The following is a 16,967-nucleotide window of genomic DNA, read 5'->3' on the forward strand; positions in this document are numbered from 1 at the left end:
AGAATGCAGAGCCAGCACTCGGCAGAGGCCATTCTCCCACACAGTCAACTGCACCCACACCAGACTCTCCCTGAGCTCGTGGTTTCTTTTTACCACTGAGGGTGACAAAAGCATCACTTTCACAGACAGTTTACTTATTATTTTTAATTTACCTTTATTGTTGAAAGTACTATAGATGTCTATTTTTCCCCATTGGCCCCCTCTATCCTGCTTCCACCCATTCCCCTGGCTTTTTACAAACTATAGTATAATCAAGTTATAGATTAAGGTAACATATTACTTGGCTTCCCAAGAGTAGTGTATATAAATACTGACTTGTAAATTAGCTAATTATTTTTTGTGTTACATCACCACATATATAAAGTCTTTAGATTTCAATGTATTATTGACAGAAAAATTCACACCTATTACTTATAAAAGGCACAATAATACTCATTATTCAAGGAAATGTTATAGCTGAGCCATGAAAGAAGGATTTCTTCCATTCTTCTCATTTTATAATTATTTTTTACTACAAATCTAATAACTGTTCCTTGTAGAAAATGTAGGAAGATATAAAAAAGCCATAAAAAATAAAAATTGCTTGAATCCCAAAGCCCAGCCTAGGGATAATTATTAAGATACCCAGTCTTTAAACATATATAAAAATGCAAATATATTTATAACTTTACAAAATTGGGACAGTAGTATATTACTTGTTTATAGCCTACTTTTTTTTCCCACTTAACAACAAACTAAGAGAAAATATCTTTGTTGTCAAAATATTTTGTATACAGTTACTCATATGAATATAAAATGCATAATGTATCAGTATTTATTTAATCAATAATTTATTATCATGTTTCAAGTTTTTAAACTATTATGAAAATCTCAGCAGAAATATACTTATTGAAAAAAATGTTTTCCTAAGAATAAATTAATGGAAGTAATCAAAGAATATGTATTATTAACTTGTTTCCCTAAAATGTCTACCAGTTTAATACCTACCACCAATAAGATAAATTGTTGATGTTTCTATTACTGCTAACAGTGGCTATTAAGAAGTCTTCTAAACACTTAATGTATTTAGTAGATTAAATATTTCATCTCATTTTTTATTAAATTGAAGGACTTTGATTATTACTTAAGTAGAAACAATTTCAATGTAGTCATTGGTCATTTGTAATGAAGTATAATTTGCTTTTTTATTATATTCATTCACTCATTTATTATTTATTTACTAGAGACCCCATGCAGTAAAATTCATGCACGGGGTTGGAGTAGAGCCCTCAGTCTGGCCTGCATCCTCTCGCAATCTGGGTCCACTGGCTCCTAACCACTGGCCTGCCTGCCTGCCTGATCACCCCTAACCACCTCTGCCTTGGCCCCCATTGCCACGGCTTTGTCTGGAAGGATGTTGGGAAGGACATCCGGAAGGTTGTTCAGCTGTCTGGTCTAATTAGCATATTAAACTTTTATTATTATAGATTTATTTATTCCTTATTTATTTAGTACCTACTGTGTTGCAGGCAATATCTTTGCAGTCACTGGAAAAACAGTGGTGAAGAAGACAAACCTTTGCTTTCCTGTGGAACACATGCCCCTGAGGAGAGACAGATAATAAAGAGGATATCAAAATAAACCAGTTGATTTCAGACCATGTATATAAGTTTCCCATGAGCCACTGTACCAAGTCCCTGCAAACTGGGTGGCTCAAACAATATAAACATATCCTGTCTCAGGTCTGGAGGCTAAAAGTTTGAAATCAAGGTGTCAACAGGGCAATGATCTATCAAAGGCTCCAGAGAAGAGATATCTTTCTTGTTTGTTCCAGTTCTAGTGGCCCCAGGCATCTCTTGACTTGTGGCCCTACCACTCCAATCTCTGCCTCCATCTTTCTCTCTTTGTCTGTACCATCTATGTCTCTGTATACTAATCTCTCTCTCCTTTCCCTTATAAAACACCAGTCACTGGATTTAGAGCTCAATCTAGTCCAATATGACCTCATATTAATTACATCAGCATAGACCCTATTTCCAAATAAGGTTACATTCCCAGGTGCTGAGACTTAGGACTTGAACATATCTTTTTTATGGGGTATGGGGTGGGGAGGCACAATTCAGCCCACCACAATGAGCAAAACACTAGGAGGCCTTGTCTCTGGTACAACATCTGCTCAAAGCCCTTGCACACAACTGCTATTTCAAATTTAAATCCACATGGACAAAAATCCTTCCTGTACAGGGCATGATATGACCTTATCTTAGTTCAGTTTGTTATAACAAAATGGCTGTAGGTGAGGTGACTTAAACAACTATTTTCCATAGTTCTGGTAGACAAAAAATCCAAGAATAGGTTTCTGGCAAATCCAATATCTATAGAGAATCTTCTTAATGGTTTGATGATGGCTACTTTCACTTAAAAATATATATATATATATATAAAATATAAATAAAATATAAAAATATATAAAATAAATATAAAAATATAAAAATATATACATATTTTTATTGATTTCAAAGAGGAAGGAGAAGGAGAGACAGAAATATTAACGATGAGAAAGAAGCATTCATTGGCTGTCTCCTGCATGTGCCCCCCTACGGATCTAGTCTGTAGCCCAGGCATGTGCCCTGACCAGGAATCAAACCGTGACCTCCTCCTGATTTATAGGTGGATGCTCAACCATGGAGCCACATTAACCAGGTGGCTACCTCCACCTTGCGTCTTCTCATGGTGGAAAGTAGAGAGAGAAAGCTCTGGTGTCTCCTCCTCTTCCTATAAGGACACTAATCTCACTATGAGGGCTCCACCCTCTGTCTCCATAAAACTGCTTAGTTCCCAGAGACCCCCTTTCTTTACATGCCATCATTTTGAGAATTAGGGTCTCAACATAGCAGTTTGGGAGGGGGGATATAAAATTTATTCTACAGCAAATTTCTAATTCTTGGCTTTTCAAGTCACAGAGCATTGCAGTGGCGAACAAACAAAATAAGAAACACATTTATAGATACCAAAAACAGACTGACAGCTGTCAGATGGGAAGGCGCTGGTGGGGGGGAGGGGAGAAGGTAAAAAAGTTAAAGGGATTAAGCAAAACAACAACAACTTGTAGACAGACAACAGTATGGTCATTACAAGAGGAAAAAGGGGCAGGTGAGGAGAGGTAGAAGAGGGTAAAGGGCAGATAAAGATAATGGAAAGAGACTTGACTTGAATGGTGAACACACAATACAATACATGCATTATGTAACATATAATTGTACACTTTAAACCTATGTAACTTTATCAACCAATGTCACCTCAGTAATTTCAATAAAAATTAAAAAAGAAAGCAACCTGCCTCCTGGCTTCCTGCAGTGCCTCATTTCTTTCACAAAGAGGATGCTGGGAGTCAGCTTTTGGTATTCCTTTTTGTTTTTGTTTTGTCTCAATCTTGTCCCAAATGACAATTTTACATAACTTTCTCTTAATTTTCAGAACTAAAATTTGACCCTAAATGCCACCAGCTTCAACAAAGTGTTGGATTTGTTTTTGAAATCAGTCATTTACTCTATTCCCAAGAATGTCAAATTTCTTAGTTGTTAATTCCTGATCAGATGGCTAGGCCTTCTAAACAGAATAAATGTCAGGTAATATCACAAAGAAGAACCAGTGAAATCGAAGTAGTGTAATTGGTTTGGTCACTGGTTTGGCAGAAAAGCATTTTTAAACATCTGGATGCTATAAATTCTGTTAAGATAATGACAATATGTAAAATATTCACACAAAATTATGAAACAGACAATACTGGGTTGGTAAGAACATCAAGAAGCACAGCCCTTGAAAACAGGCAATGGCAGGGTCTTTTCAGATAGCTGATTTCTTAGTCACTTACATGTGACAAAGTAGCTATATTTCAGTTTAGTAGATTTTAGCATTGTGTCAACTTTAGCCCCTAAAATAAAAAAAAAAAAAGGAAGATGTGATTATTGATATAAAAGTTGATAGGAAAAATATACAGAGAAACAAGAAATCCTACCAATTTTCTCACATAGAAGCAACTCTATTTACACAGCTTCATCAGACCCATTCATATAATTGTAAAATATAGATAGTTCACTTTAATTTAGAGATTCTGCAAACTGTGCAGAGTCTTATAGTATCTCACTTATTTATTTTATGCTGTTGTGATTCTATTTTCCCCTAAATAGTATCACTACACACAAATTCCTTAAAACACAATAAATAAAAATAAAATCAACCTATTATACCCACCAGAAAAAAAAAAAAAAAAAAGGGACATTAAATTATTTGTTCTCTGGGTTAGTGCCATACTTTTCTTGATTAGAAACTGCAAGCTGGAACCTTTTTATTTTTTATTTTTTTTTACCTCCCCTCTTCCTCCCCCCCCCCCCCCCCCCCCCCGCCCCTTTCTTCTTCTATGCCATCTGGGTAGGCAAACCCAATTAGCACATGTTGAAAGCTAGCGACACCTTTTACAACATTTCAAAGTTTTGGCAAGCTTTAAAAGTTACTGTGTCACATAAAAGCTCATTTGGCACATTACTAGGGTTTGCAGTATGAATTTATCATATGGAATGATCATTTTCCAAGTGCATCCAGAACATACAGCGCGCAATCCTATTTGAAAAGATCAGTTGAAATAAACGTCATAATTGTGGTTCTAGGATCAATGCATTCAATCTCTTTAATGGAGTTCTTCACCTTATTTTCTCACACAAAAGACTACCGTCCAGAAAAAGGCCTCGCCTCGGTTTAAGGCAGCTTTATTGCTGGCACTATGTCAATTCACTAAAGGAATCTTGGAAAAGATGGAGATGAAGGCTCCAAGTTTACACTACAGGTTTCATAACATTTCCTGATATCTGCGTCTTTCTCATTATGCTAATGGTTTCCAAGGCTGCTCAAAGCTCAGCCATCATTGCTTTCCTCAACAATTAACTCCCTGAAACTGGTTGCCAATTACCCACCAATTTCTCCCTTCTACTTCAGGAACACGCATTAGACAAATTCTCTGGTGTATTACACTTGTCTATTATGGTGTCTATGCTAAATTGTGTTATTCACCATCTGTTCCAAACTCCTTCAAGAGTGCCCTCCTTTATTGAAGAGGCTGGTCAACAAAATATTACATTTCCCAGACTCCATTTTACCTGGAGTTTCAGATGTAATTTAGGACCCATCATTTGTATACACTTGCCTGTGTGCTGAATCTATAATTAAGTCGGGAGATGGGCAATAATTCTTGAAACATCCATTTCACTGCTGCACATCAAGCAATCATTACAGGGCTCTGGGGCCAGCAGTCCTGACAGCAGCTCCCTACTCCCAGAACAGGACTCAAGCAGCTCAGTCAACAGCTACCCCAGGTTTCAAGATTCTGGATTGTGGCAGAATTGGCATTTCTTTTGCTTGGCCAGTTCTATGGATTTTCCCTCCCTCCCTCCCCCCCCCCTCTCTTCCTCCCTTCCTCCCTTTTTTTCCTTCATTCCTTCCTTTTTTTTTTGTTAAGATATTTTTTACAGACAGGAAGGGAGAGGAATAGAGAGTTAGAAACATAGATGGGAGAGAAACATCAGTCAGCTGCCTCCTGCACACTTCCCACTGGGGATGTGCCCACCAACAAGGTACATGCCCTTGACCAGAATCAAACCTTGGACCCTTCAGTCCACAGACTGACACTCTATCCACTGAGCCAAACCGGTTAGGGCTGTTAAGATATTTTTTTATTTTTTTTCAGAGCAGAAGGGAGAGGGAGAGAGAAATAGAAGCATCAATGATGAGAGAAGCATTGTTCAATTGCCTTTCGCATGCCCCACACTGGCATGTGCCCTGGTTAGAAATCTAACCATGACCTCTTGGTTCATAAGTTGACACTCAACCATTGAACCATACCAGCCAGGCATGGATTTTCTATGTGGTGACCTTCTGTGAATCTCAGGCAGACCCTAGCCTACCAGTCCTATCTGTAATTTGTTTGAGATTCTACTTCCCAGTAGTAAATGTCTTTATGTTCAAAATAACTAGTTTTCATCTGGACTGAATTCTGACTCATTCAAATGGTGTTATAAAAAGATTACTATGTCCTTGATATCAAACTACATTTATGAAACTATTGCAAATTCTTTTACCTCATTGCCCACACAGATATAAGAACATGAGGAATAATTTTGGAATTCAAGTATCATGGTAGTTCAAGAAGACAAAAATTTGTTATAAAAATCTTGCCATCATGCCGGAACCGGTTTGGCTCAGTGGATAAAGCATCAGCCTGCAGACTGAAAGGTCCCAGGTTAGATTCCGGTCAAGGGCATATACCTTGGTTGTGGGCACACCCCCAGTAGGGGGTGTGCAAGAGGCAGCTGATGGATGTTTCTCTCTCATCGATGTTTCTAGCTTTCTATCCCTCTCTCTTCCTTTCTGTAAAAACTCAATAAAAAAAAATATTTTTTTTAAAAAAAATCTTGCCATCAAAACAGATGATTCTAAAACTATTTTTTTTTTTAGATTTCTATCAGTAAAAAGAACTATTTTAATGCATGCAACATTTACTTCCATATACACATACCAACATTTTAACCGCCCAATGAATACATCTGTTTGAATGCTCCATTGTAAGCCTGCCCACTCTCCCAGTTTAAATCCCAAATTTGATAAAATACAAAAACAAAACTGACACTGAAAAAATTACCTTCACTCTATTTATGGTCATATGTTACTCTTTTAAAAAATTATTCATAATATCTAAACAGATTCTATGTTTCATTCTTCTATCACAACTGTACTTCATCAAGGAAAGCAGGTTACCTTCACTCTATTTATGGTCAGATGTTACTCTTTTAAAAATTATTCTTAATATCTAAACAGATTCTATGTTTCATTCTTCTATCACAACTGTACTTCATCAAGGAAAGCAGATGCAGTGGGGTCAACAGGTGCTACTCTACCACATTCTAGATCTCTGTGAGTGACTGACATAATAGGTGCTCAATAAATTGTTGCTTCCTGTCTGCTATCATTCTCCACCCAGCAACCATCATTGCATACCCTTGTGTTGCAATGATTCTGGCTGGGACAGAAGATATTTAGAATGAGAGATCACCATGTAAGAGGTCATTATGTGGGAAGACCAAGGTGTCTTTTGTAGAAATACATGAAATCATAGTTTTTCTCCATAAATTTCTATAATGATTCCATCAAAGTAGTATTAAGTCTTTACTGATAAGACAATTGTTAGCAACTTCTTCCTCTATCACAGGTTTATAATCTTTAACTCTATATAATTCTTACATTTTCACATATTTATGTTTTTCTAATTAATAAACTAGACCGATGGGTTGTGCCAGGGCTCGGGGCTTATTCTCCAGTCTTTGCTGCTTATCACATTATAGATACCTTAAAAAGGCGCAGATCGATCTAATGTTTAGAGTTTTAGGATAAGTTGCATTCTTGAATCACTGTAATACTTTTAAGTCCCATAGTAATTTTTCACCCATATAGCTGCCTCTGTCTTATTTATTTTATTTTTGTACACTCTTAAAATATGACTTATTTTTTTTTTACAAATATCTAATTTGTTAATCTGACCCTTTGCCACCAGAATTGAAATCTGTTCAGTCTTACAAAAATAGCTATTTTTTAAATTACACTCAGTCTCAAAATTTCTGATTTACTGATGCTAAAATGCCACTCAAACTTATCACCTTGTGAGAGGTGACCAAAAGCCATACTGAATGGACTCTGCTTATCATGAGATACATCAGGCTGTCCCAAAGTGATCTTTAAGTGGCTAACACATCTCACGTGTCATAATGAAAATTGTTTAAAAAGTAAAAATGGCTGACACATCTCAAGTATCACAATTGTTTAAAAAGTAAAGGCTGGGAGGAGGTAAATGGGGAGAAAAAAAGGCAGCATATGACTACTCTTTGTAATACCTTAAACAATAAAATAAAATAAAATAAAATAAAATAAAATAAAATAAAATAAAATAAAATAATAAGAAAAAGAATAAAAGCAAATAAACAGGAAAAAAAAAAAAGTAAATGAGATGCTCTAGCTGCTTTGGTTTAGTGGGTTGAACGTCAGTCTCTCGACCAAAATGTCCTGGACTTGATACTGGTCAAGAGCTTGGATATGGGTTGCAGGTTCCTCCCCGGCCCAGGCCCTGGTCAGGGCTCATTCAGGATGCAACCAATCGATGTATTTCTTGCACATGGATATTTCTCTCTGTCTTTCCCTCTCTCTAAAAACCAACTAAAAAGATGTCCTCAAGGGAAGATTTAAAAAAAAGTAAATGAAATGAAGATCCTTAATAGCACAATGTCTGCAAGAGAGAAATTTTTGTATTGTCCTCTAAAGATAAACTAGAACCAATGATGGTTTATTCTCATAATGTTTAGTTTATTGTCTTATAATGTTATATTCATAAATATTATTATTTATTTTAGAACGTATTAAATATCAAGTGTGAAGCAGCACGTACACAGGAAACTCTGATGTGTAAAAGTTGCCTATATATTTGGATTGAATTAGCCTGTTGTTGGCTGAAATGACAACATACCAATTCATATTAGTGGCCTGAGAGGTTAAGTATGTCAACAGCATTATTCTCTTAAAAAGAGTCATTGTTTCCTCACCCATTATGCAAAAACTTATGTAATATGGACCCCTGCTCAAAAGGCTCATTTCTACAGGGTAAAAAAGAAAGCCAAAATCTGAGTTCCCAACTGAATGAAGATGTGTTCATTCCTCCCACTCCCGGGAGGTGTCAAAAAAGACTGTCAGATATAAAATTATGCCTCTTGAGCAGATGGGTGGTAAGGCATTCTGTGACATTTGAGAAGAAAATAAATTTAAAACCCTAAAAATAATAATAAAGAAACTTATAAATAAAATGCATGCTCCAACACACAAGTAAAATATCTTCAAGTAGTAATGGGTTTTTTAAAATGACTAGAGACCCATTTGTTAGCTAGACCTTTCTTTGTTTATAGTACACACACCATCAGGTTTTACAGCAGGTCATAACAAAAGACAACCCTACAGAATGTTCCAGAATAGCTACATACGTTTGGAGCCGATGAATTTATGCAGTATGAATCCACAGTTTGCTCCAGCTTTGACTCAAATCACATGGAATAGCAGATGCAGTGAACAAGGTTAAAATTATAATATAAAGCAAGATTCAGGGGAGGGGATGTTAAGTCTCAGCTTTTGTCCCATTCATTCAAAAAGAGTGAGTAACACATAGGAAACTCACAGCTTGAATTCCTATCTTAACCTGAAGGCTACCTGGCTCTCTAAATTGTCAGGCTACTGACAGATGATAAAGATTTCCATTCTCTGAATCATCGCACCCTTTCTGTATGCTGTCTTTTCCTGATAGGGTTTCTTTGGGTCCACTGAGTAGATAAACACCGCAGGTTTAGGTGTGAACAGGCCAGCTAGAGAGGCATGAAAAAGAATATTGACAAGTCATTTATTCCTCTTGTCGTTGGTGCCAGATCCAGAAAACCAAGGAAGAGGAAAAAATATAACAACAAAAGACTAAACCAAAACAAATAATCAGTCAAACAAAGATAACCACTAAAAGACAAAAGCCAGAAAGATTTCAAAGCTCACATCAAATTTTGGTTGATTTAGCAACACCACACATGGGTCCTACAGTGACCAGGAAAGCTTTAATAAGAAAATACCCTCAATTTTTAAATACAATGCATTTTCAAATTATACAAGCAACACATGCTTATTATAGAATAAATAGAAAATAAAGATAAGCAAAAAAAAAAAAATTAAGCATAATTCCACTTTCTAGAGGTCTGTATTATAAATATTTGGTGTTAGGTCTTCCTGGAATTTTCTATACACACATAACTATATTTGCAAAAATAACATTATTTTTAACTTAATTCTTTTTTAGGCTGATTTTCCACGTGTATCTGTTGACAACTTGCAGTGCTGTTATATTCCTACTTTTAATGATTTATATTGCTTATATGTATATGTATATATATATATATATATATATATATATATATATATATATATTATATGGACAGATATAGGTACTACCTAGTTGCTATACATTTTTACTAAATTCTGGTCAGTATTAAGTATTTCACTTGGGTTATTTAGGAGTAGAGTTGCTTGGTCAAAGATAATATAGACACACACATTTTTAATGGTTTTGATATATATATATATATATATATATATATATATATATATATATATATATATATATCAAGTTTTTTTTCCAGAAAAACCTCTATCAATTTTAGCTACCCCTAGCAATTATTATAATGCTCAATTCTCTATACCTTGTCAAACCTGTTATATTTTCTAACCTTTCTTATATCAAAAATGTCATTAATCAATTTTCCATTTAATTTATATTGTTTGGTTACCAGGAATGAGGAATAGTAAAGGGTAAATGGGAAGAAATACATGGTGACAGAAGAAGATTTGACTTTGGGTGGTGGGCACACAATGCAATACACAAATATAGTATCATAGGAAAATATGCTTGAAACCAATAAAATCTTGTAAATCAATGTCACCCAAATAAATTAATAAAAATAAAATATAACATGTATTTTAAAATAAAACAAAGGGATTTTATTGAACTAGAGCAGTGGTCGGCAAACCGAGGCTGGCGAGCCACATGTGGCTCTTTGGCCCCTTGAATATGGCTCTTTCGCAAAATACCACATGCAGGTGGGGACGTAAATTGTGATTGAAGGAGTACCTTAATTAAGTTAATAACAATGCACCTACCTATATAGTTTAAGTTTAAAAAAGTTGGCTCTCAAAAGAAATTTGAATCATTATACTGATGATATTTGGCTCTGTTGACTAGTGAGTTTGCCGACCACTGAAATAGAGTAAATAAGACTATGAAAGTTGTATTTCATTTTGTATTGTCACTGTATAACTAAAATTTGTTCATCAGTAAAATTATTAAACAAGTTAAGGTGGCTAAGTATTATTTTTAAATCTTGTGATAAAATAAAATAGGATATAGATACCTTTTAATTTTTGTGATATATTGTGACTAAAATTATGAATGAAAACTCTTTTAGACATATATGTATATACACCTATTATATCTGTATCTATATGTCCATATATCTCTATCTATCTATCTATCTATCTATCTATCTATCTACCTACCTACCTACCTACCTACTATTTGTCCTAGTGTAGAGAGATCTAAATATTACCTTAATTTTAGTTATAACATTAATTCTCTGTCCTTGGGATCTCAGGATCTTTTATAGTACTACTAGTGGTCCGGTGCATAAAATTCATGCATGGGGGGTGTCCTTCAGCTTGCCCTGCATCCTCTCCAATCTGGGACCCCTGTGGGATCTGGTCTAAATTGGCAGTCGGACAACCCCCTCACAATCTGGGACTACTGGCTCCTAACCACTCACCTGCCTGTCTGCTTGATCCCCCTTAACCATTCTGCCTGCTGGCCTGTTTGCCCTCAACTCTAACTCCTGCCAGCCTGATCACCCCCAACTGCCCTCCCCTCCTGGCCTGATCACCTCTAACCACCTCTGTCTTGGCCCCACCACCATGGCTTTGTCCGAAAGGACATGTAGAAAGTCTCATGGTCTAATTAGCACATTACACTTTTATTAATATAGATAGGATATGACATACCACCATAACTATAACATATCTACCATTATTACTCTATGAGAATACATACTTCATGCTATAGGAAGGCATCTAATACATTACATTTTATATGTTATAAGTAGTAGGAAATACTGTATCTGTAGCAATAATATACACACTGTGACTTCCTTTCCTGATTTGGGAATGGTTCCCCAGTTCTTTGAATGTTTCCTGGCCCCTAATGTATTTTTTTGTCATTCAGTGTAACTTTATTTACTGTTTATTGCACATGATTTGAGGTCTTTAATTTCTTCTTTTTTTTAAAAAATATATTTTATTGATTTTTCACAGAGAGAAGGAGAGAGATAGAGAGCTAGAAACGTCGATGAGAGAGAAACAGCTGCCTCTTGCACACCCCCTAGCGGGGATGTGCCCACAACCAATGTACATGTTCTTGACCGGAATCGGGACCCTTCAGTCCGCAGACCGACGCTCTACCACTGAGCCAAACCGGTTTCGGTGAGGTCTTTAATTTCTAACCACCAAATATTCAAAGGACTGTTTTTTTCCATGAAGTTTAACATTAACATTAGTGAATTCATGTATTCATGTGTTTTTATTGTAAACATCTGAATTATTCACATTGTCATAGATCCTGAACTCATAAAATGTGGACCATACACAGGCTGGCAGCAAGCCAGGAAACCACTGTGCAAGCAAACAGATGCTCTGCATAAGGAGAAAAGTCATAACACATTTAATGTCCAACCTGAGTCACCTCAGAACATTATATATATTGACTTCCTAATTTATATAATATTGGGAACTCAACTGCTTGGTTGCTGATGGGGTTGACTTGGTTTCAGGAGGATTGTTTTTGAAATAATTTTAAAAGGGGGGGGGGGGGCTCAATCTTTTCTTTGTTGCTTGCTCCTCCCCAGCACCTTCATCTTTCTTCTCATCATCAGCTTCTTGGGCATCTTCTCCTTCACCTTCACCTCCTTCTTCCTCCTTTGTGTCCTCAAATTCTCCCTCAGCCTTTTCCTTCTCCTTCTCCTCTTCTTCAGCTTCTCCTTCAGAAGGGGCTTCATCCTTAGCTTCCATGGCTTTTGCAGCCTCAATGGTCTCTTCCACCTTGATCTTGGATGTGGCTAGTGTATTAAGAAGGAAAGAAGTGAGCAGACATTAAGGAGGAGCTGGTCTGTAAACCACTGAAGGCAGATCAACCAAAGACCTGGGAACTCTGGGAGTAGCTGCTGGCTATGCTTCCCACGCTGGTGAAACTGAGCTGGGTCTCCTCGCCTTCCAAGAGTTTCCTGTAAGCTACAATGTCAATGTCCAAAGCCATCTTCACATTGAGGAGGTCCTGGTATTCTTTTAAATATCGTGCCTTTCACTCTTTATAGTTCTCAGCTCATTTTCTAATTTGTTGAGTGTGTCCTGCACAGCACTAATGCTGGAGTTCTGCTTATCCTCCAGCTCTTGCAGCTGTTGACCTAGGACTTTGTTCATGCACCGGCTTGCTTCTATCTCCAGGATCGTGGCCTTGAGCAGTTAGCGGCTGTCAGACAGCTCATCATTGGCAGTGCGCACTGCTTAGGTGTTCTTGGCAGCACTCTAGGTCAGCATGGTGAAGCAGCACTTGTACCATTCTTCCGCATTCTGCATGTTCTTGACAGCCAGCTTCTTCTACTGGACACTGATGTCCTTGAGCATAGCGGAGAGGTCGGGCTTGGAGAACACTTCCATCTCCATGGGGATCTGAGCATACTGGATCTGCACCTGCAGCTCGGCAATCTCCTCTTTGTGCACCCTTTTCAGAAAGGCAATTTTGTCAAGGCTGTGGATGCACTTTTCCAGCTCAGCACTGGCAAGAGCCGCCTCATCAGCAATTTTGCACGCCTTCATCAGCCACCTTCTGCATCCTCATGGTTTAGCACCTTTTCCTGGTAGCCTGCCTGCAGGTTGCTCCCAGCCACTTCAGAGCCCCGGTGCCATACCACTTCCCTCTTCTCGCCAGGGACCTGGCACGGTGGGGCAAGGCACAGGCATCCCCTTTCCATTAAAATGTTCAACCTGGGCCTTCTCCAACAGTGTCCACAGGTGGCCCAGGGGCAGACAGTGATCCCAGAGACCCTGGTCACACCCACTTATCAAGGTCCCTGATTGCTGCCTGGAACCCGAGGGTGACATCAGGCACTGAAGGTGCTGCCTGTCCGGTCCCTGATCGTCACCAGGACCCAATGGGCAGCGTCAGGCTCTGCCTGCTGGGCCTGGTCCCAATCAATGCCTGGACCTTGCAGGTGACATCAGGTGCTGGCGGTGCTATCTGCCCTAGTGCCCTATCATGGCCTGACCCTGCAGGCGATGTCAGGTGCTGTCTGTGGGGCCCACCTGGTCCCGATCTTTGCCTGAATCCTGTGAGTGACATCAGGCCCTGCCTGTTGCCTGCATATGCAAATTTACCTGCCATCTTTGTGAGGTTTATTTGCATATCACTCCTAATTGGCTGTGGGTGTAGCAGACGTATGGTCAATTATCATCTTTCTCTTTTATTCGTGTAGATGTTATGTAAGCTTTACTTTAAATTTACATATAAAAACAGTTGTTATTTTTTTATCTTCTGTAGTTAAGAACTAAGTTCACGTAGATCAGGTGGCATGCTCAAGATTTCAGAGTTAGTACATGATAAAGCAGAAGTCCATCATGGGTCTCATTGGGTTACATTCAGGGGTTGTCAAGGCTGAGTTCCTTTCTGGATACTCCAGGCAAGAATCTATTTTGTTGCCATCTCTAGTTTTTAGAGGTTGCCCAAGTTCCCTTTCTGATCTGCTTTTATCATCACAGCTCTTTCTTTGAGCTCAGTCAAGAAGAATTCTTTAATTTTAAGGATCCATGTGGTTAGACAGGCACACCAGGATAATTAAGGAAAGCCTCTTCATCCTGGAAGCCTTGAATTAATTACATCTGCATAGCCCATTTGTCATGTCAAGTAAAATATTCACAGGTTTTAAGGAATATCATGTTGACAAGCATGAAATTCTTCGAATAAGTACTGTATCAAAAAATAAAGGCATGTCTTGATCAATCTGTCATTGGGCCTTAGTATGAATGGATTTCAGATCATTTTCTGAGACAAAGGTTTTTTTTTGGTTAATCTTCACCCAAAGATATATTTCCATTGATTTTTAGAGAGAGTGGAAGGGATGGGGAGAGGTAGAGAGAGAGAGTAACATCAGTGTGAGAGAGACACAGGGATTGGTTGCCTCCCGCACACATCCCAACCAGGACCAGGGATTGAGTGCCCTGACCAAAATTGAACTCACGACTCTTCAGTCCACAGGCTAATATTCTATCCACTGAGGCAAACCGGTTAGGGCTGAGACAAAGTGTTAACTTGTGCTTTATGGGATGTTTCAGGCTTCCCAGCAGGAGAAGGTGGGACTTTTTTTTTTTTCAATTTTAATTTTTAAATATATTTTATTGATTTTTTTACAGAGAGAAAGGGAGAGGGATAGAGAGTTAGAAACATTGATGAGGGAGAGAAACATCAATCAGCTGCCTCCTGTACACCTCCTACTGGGGATGTGCCCGCAACCAAGGTACATGCCCTTGCCCGGAATTAAACCTAGGACCTATCAGACTGCAGGCCGATGCTCTATCCATGAGCCAAACCCGTCAGGGCGAAGGTGGTCACAGATAACATGTTGTCCAGGAAACCTCTAGTAATATTGCAGGCAATCCTTTTCCTCGACAAAGCCCCCTAAATGTACTAATACTTAAAATAGTGCATTACTCAGGATGAGAAACACTGGTGTCTAGGATTCCATATCCAAGTCGGGTCCACCCTGTCATGTGCAACCTCAGCCACATGTGTGGACCCTAACAGGGCTGAGCATGCCATGTTTCTTCTGTCAGACTCACTCCCTAAGGAAAAAGAAGCCTGGGGGCTTCCCCAGCTCCCATGTTGGATGCAGTGGTTTCTACACAGACGATGATCAACCGACTGTCATCTGCTGTCATGTTTCAGCTGCTGTGATGGCATGGATGATACAGGCAGCTTTCCACTGGGCAGCCAGGTGGAGAGGAAGTCTGTCTCCAGGAAAGCGCCCTCTGGATGAGTAACTCTTCTCCCTTTCCACCCTCCGAAGCTCTGGGGAGATCTGCAGGATGAAGCGTCCTCCAAGCCCTTTCTCGTCACGCTGCTCTTTCTGTTGCTGCTCTCTCCCCGTAACCTCGCGGCACGTGCCCAGCGTCGGGCAGATGTGCTCATTCTGCCGCCTGCTTATTTTTCCTTGAAGTGGTTGGCACGGCAGATGTTCCTGTAAGTGTTTTCTCCTTCGGCTCTTTACAATTCTGCTACAAAATAGGAACTGTACGCATGCTATTGCCCTTCAGATTTCAAAGAGAAAGCTCTTCACATCCCTCTTCCTACCTCAATGGAAACTGCCTTCCTCCCCGCCTCTGGCATGAATGTAATTTATTAGGAGAGCATGTCCCATCCTTCTTTTCCCAGCTGCTTCTCCACTCCCAGGTGCCTTTCCTTGCAGCCTGATTACTGCATAGTGTTGTTTTGTGTGTTTTTTTTTTGTTTTGTTTGTTTTGTTTTTTCTCTCTCCAGATTTTTCTGCTTCTTCTAACTCAGTTGTAGGCAAACTCATTAGTCAATAGAGCGGCAAACCGTGGCTCACGAGCTGCAGGTGGCTTGCGAGCCACAGTTTGCCGACCACTGTTCTAACTTGGTAGCATTGCTAACAGAGCAGTTTTGTCATTCCTGTATTTTTCTTAGTCCTGTATGCGTATTGCCCAGCCTCTGAAAATGGTAATACAGGGTCAAATACCATCGGAAAAGAAAAGCGCATGCCATTAAGCAAGCATCCCTGTTAATTGCATTATAATAATGTCTGCAGTATGGTTTAAATGATTATATAGGTGCATTTTATAAAGCCAATACACTATTGTAGTAAGATCAAATACATTACATGTTAAGTTATTGAAGTGCATTTACTGACCCATTTTACCAATATTTCATCAACACCTAATACATGCCAGCTTTGTGTTAGGCTTGAAGGGCAGATGCCAGCCACCAAGTCTTATTTATTTTATGTTAAGAACTTAATATCCTATCCAGCATATGAACTTCCATTAAATGTGTGTGGAATATTCTTAAAGAACTAAAGCAGCAGCTAAATATAATGGCTCTTCTCCTTGTCATTAGGTAGCAGTAGGCAAACTCATTAGTCAACAGGTCAAAATATCAACAGTACAACGACAGACACTTTTTTGAGAGCCAAATTTTTTAAACTTAAACTTTTTCTAATGGCACTTCTTCAAAATAGACTCATACAGGCCATGGTATT

The 16,967-nt window shown here is 38.5% G+C and overlaps 1 pseudogene across 1 annotated transcript; it reads right to left on the minus strand.

The window, feature by feature from the left end:
• Positions 1–12,495: 12,495 nt before the first annotated feature.
• Positions 12,496–13,670, minus strand: LOC311631150 (neurofilament light polypeptide-like; annotated as a pseudogene). The gene has a single exon. The product of its transcript is annotated as a neurofilament light polypeptide-like (transcript).
• Between the last annotated feature and the right edge of the window lie 3,297 nt (positions 13,671–16,967).

The sequence above is a fragment of the Pipistrellus hanaki genome (genome assembly GCF_964339955.1).
Source record: "Pipistrellus hanaki genome assembly, chromosome: 12".
Lineage (NCBI taxonomy): Eukaryota > Metazoa > Chordata > Mammalia > Chiroptera > Vespertilionidae > Pipistrellus > Pipistrellus hanaki.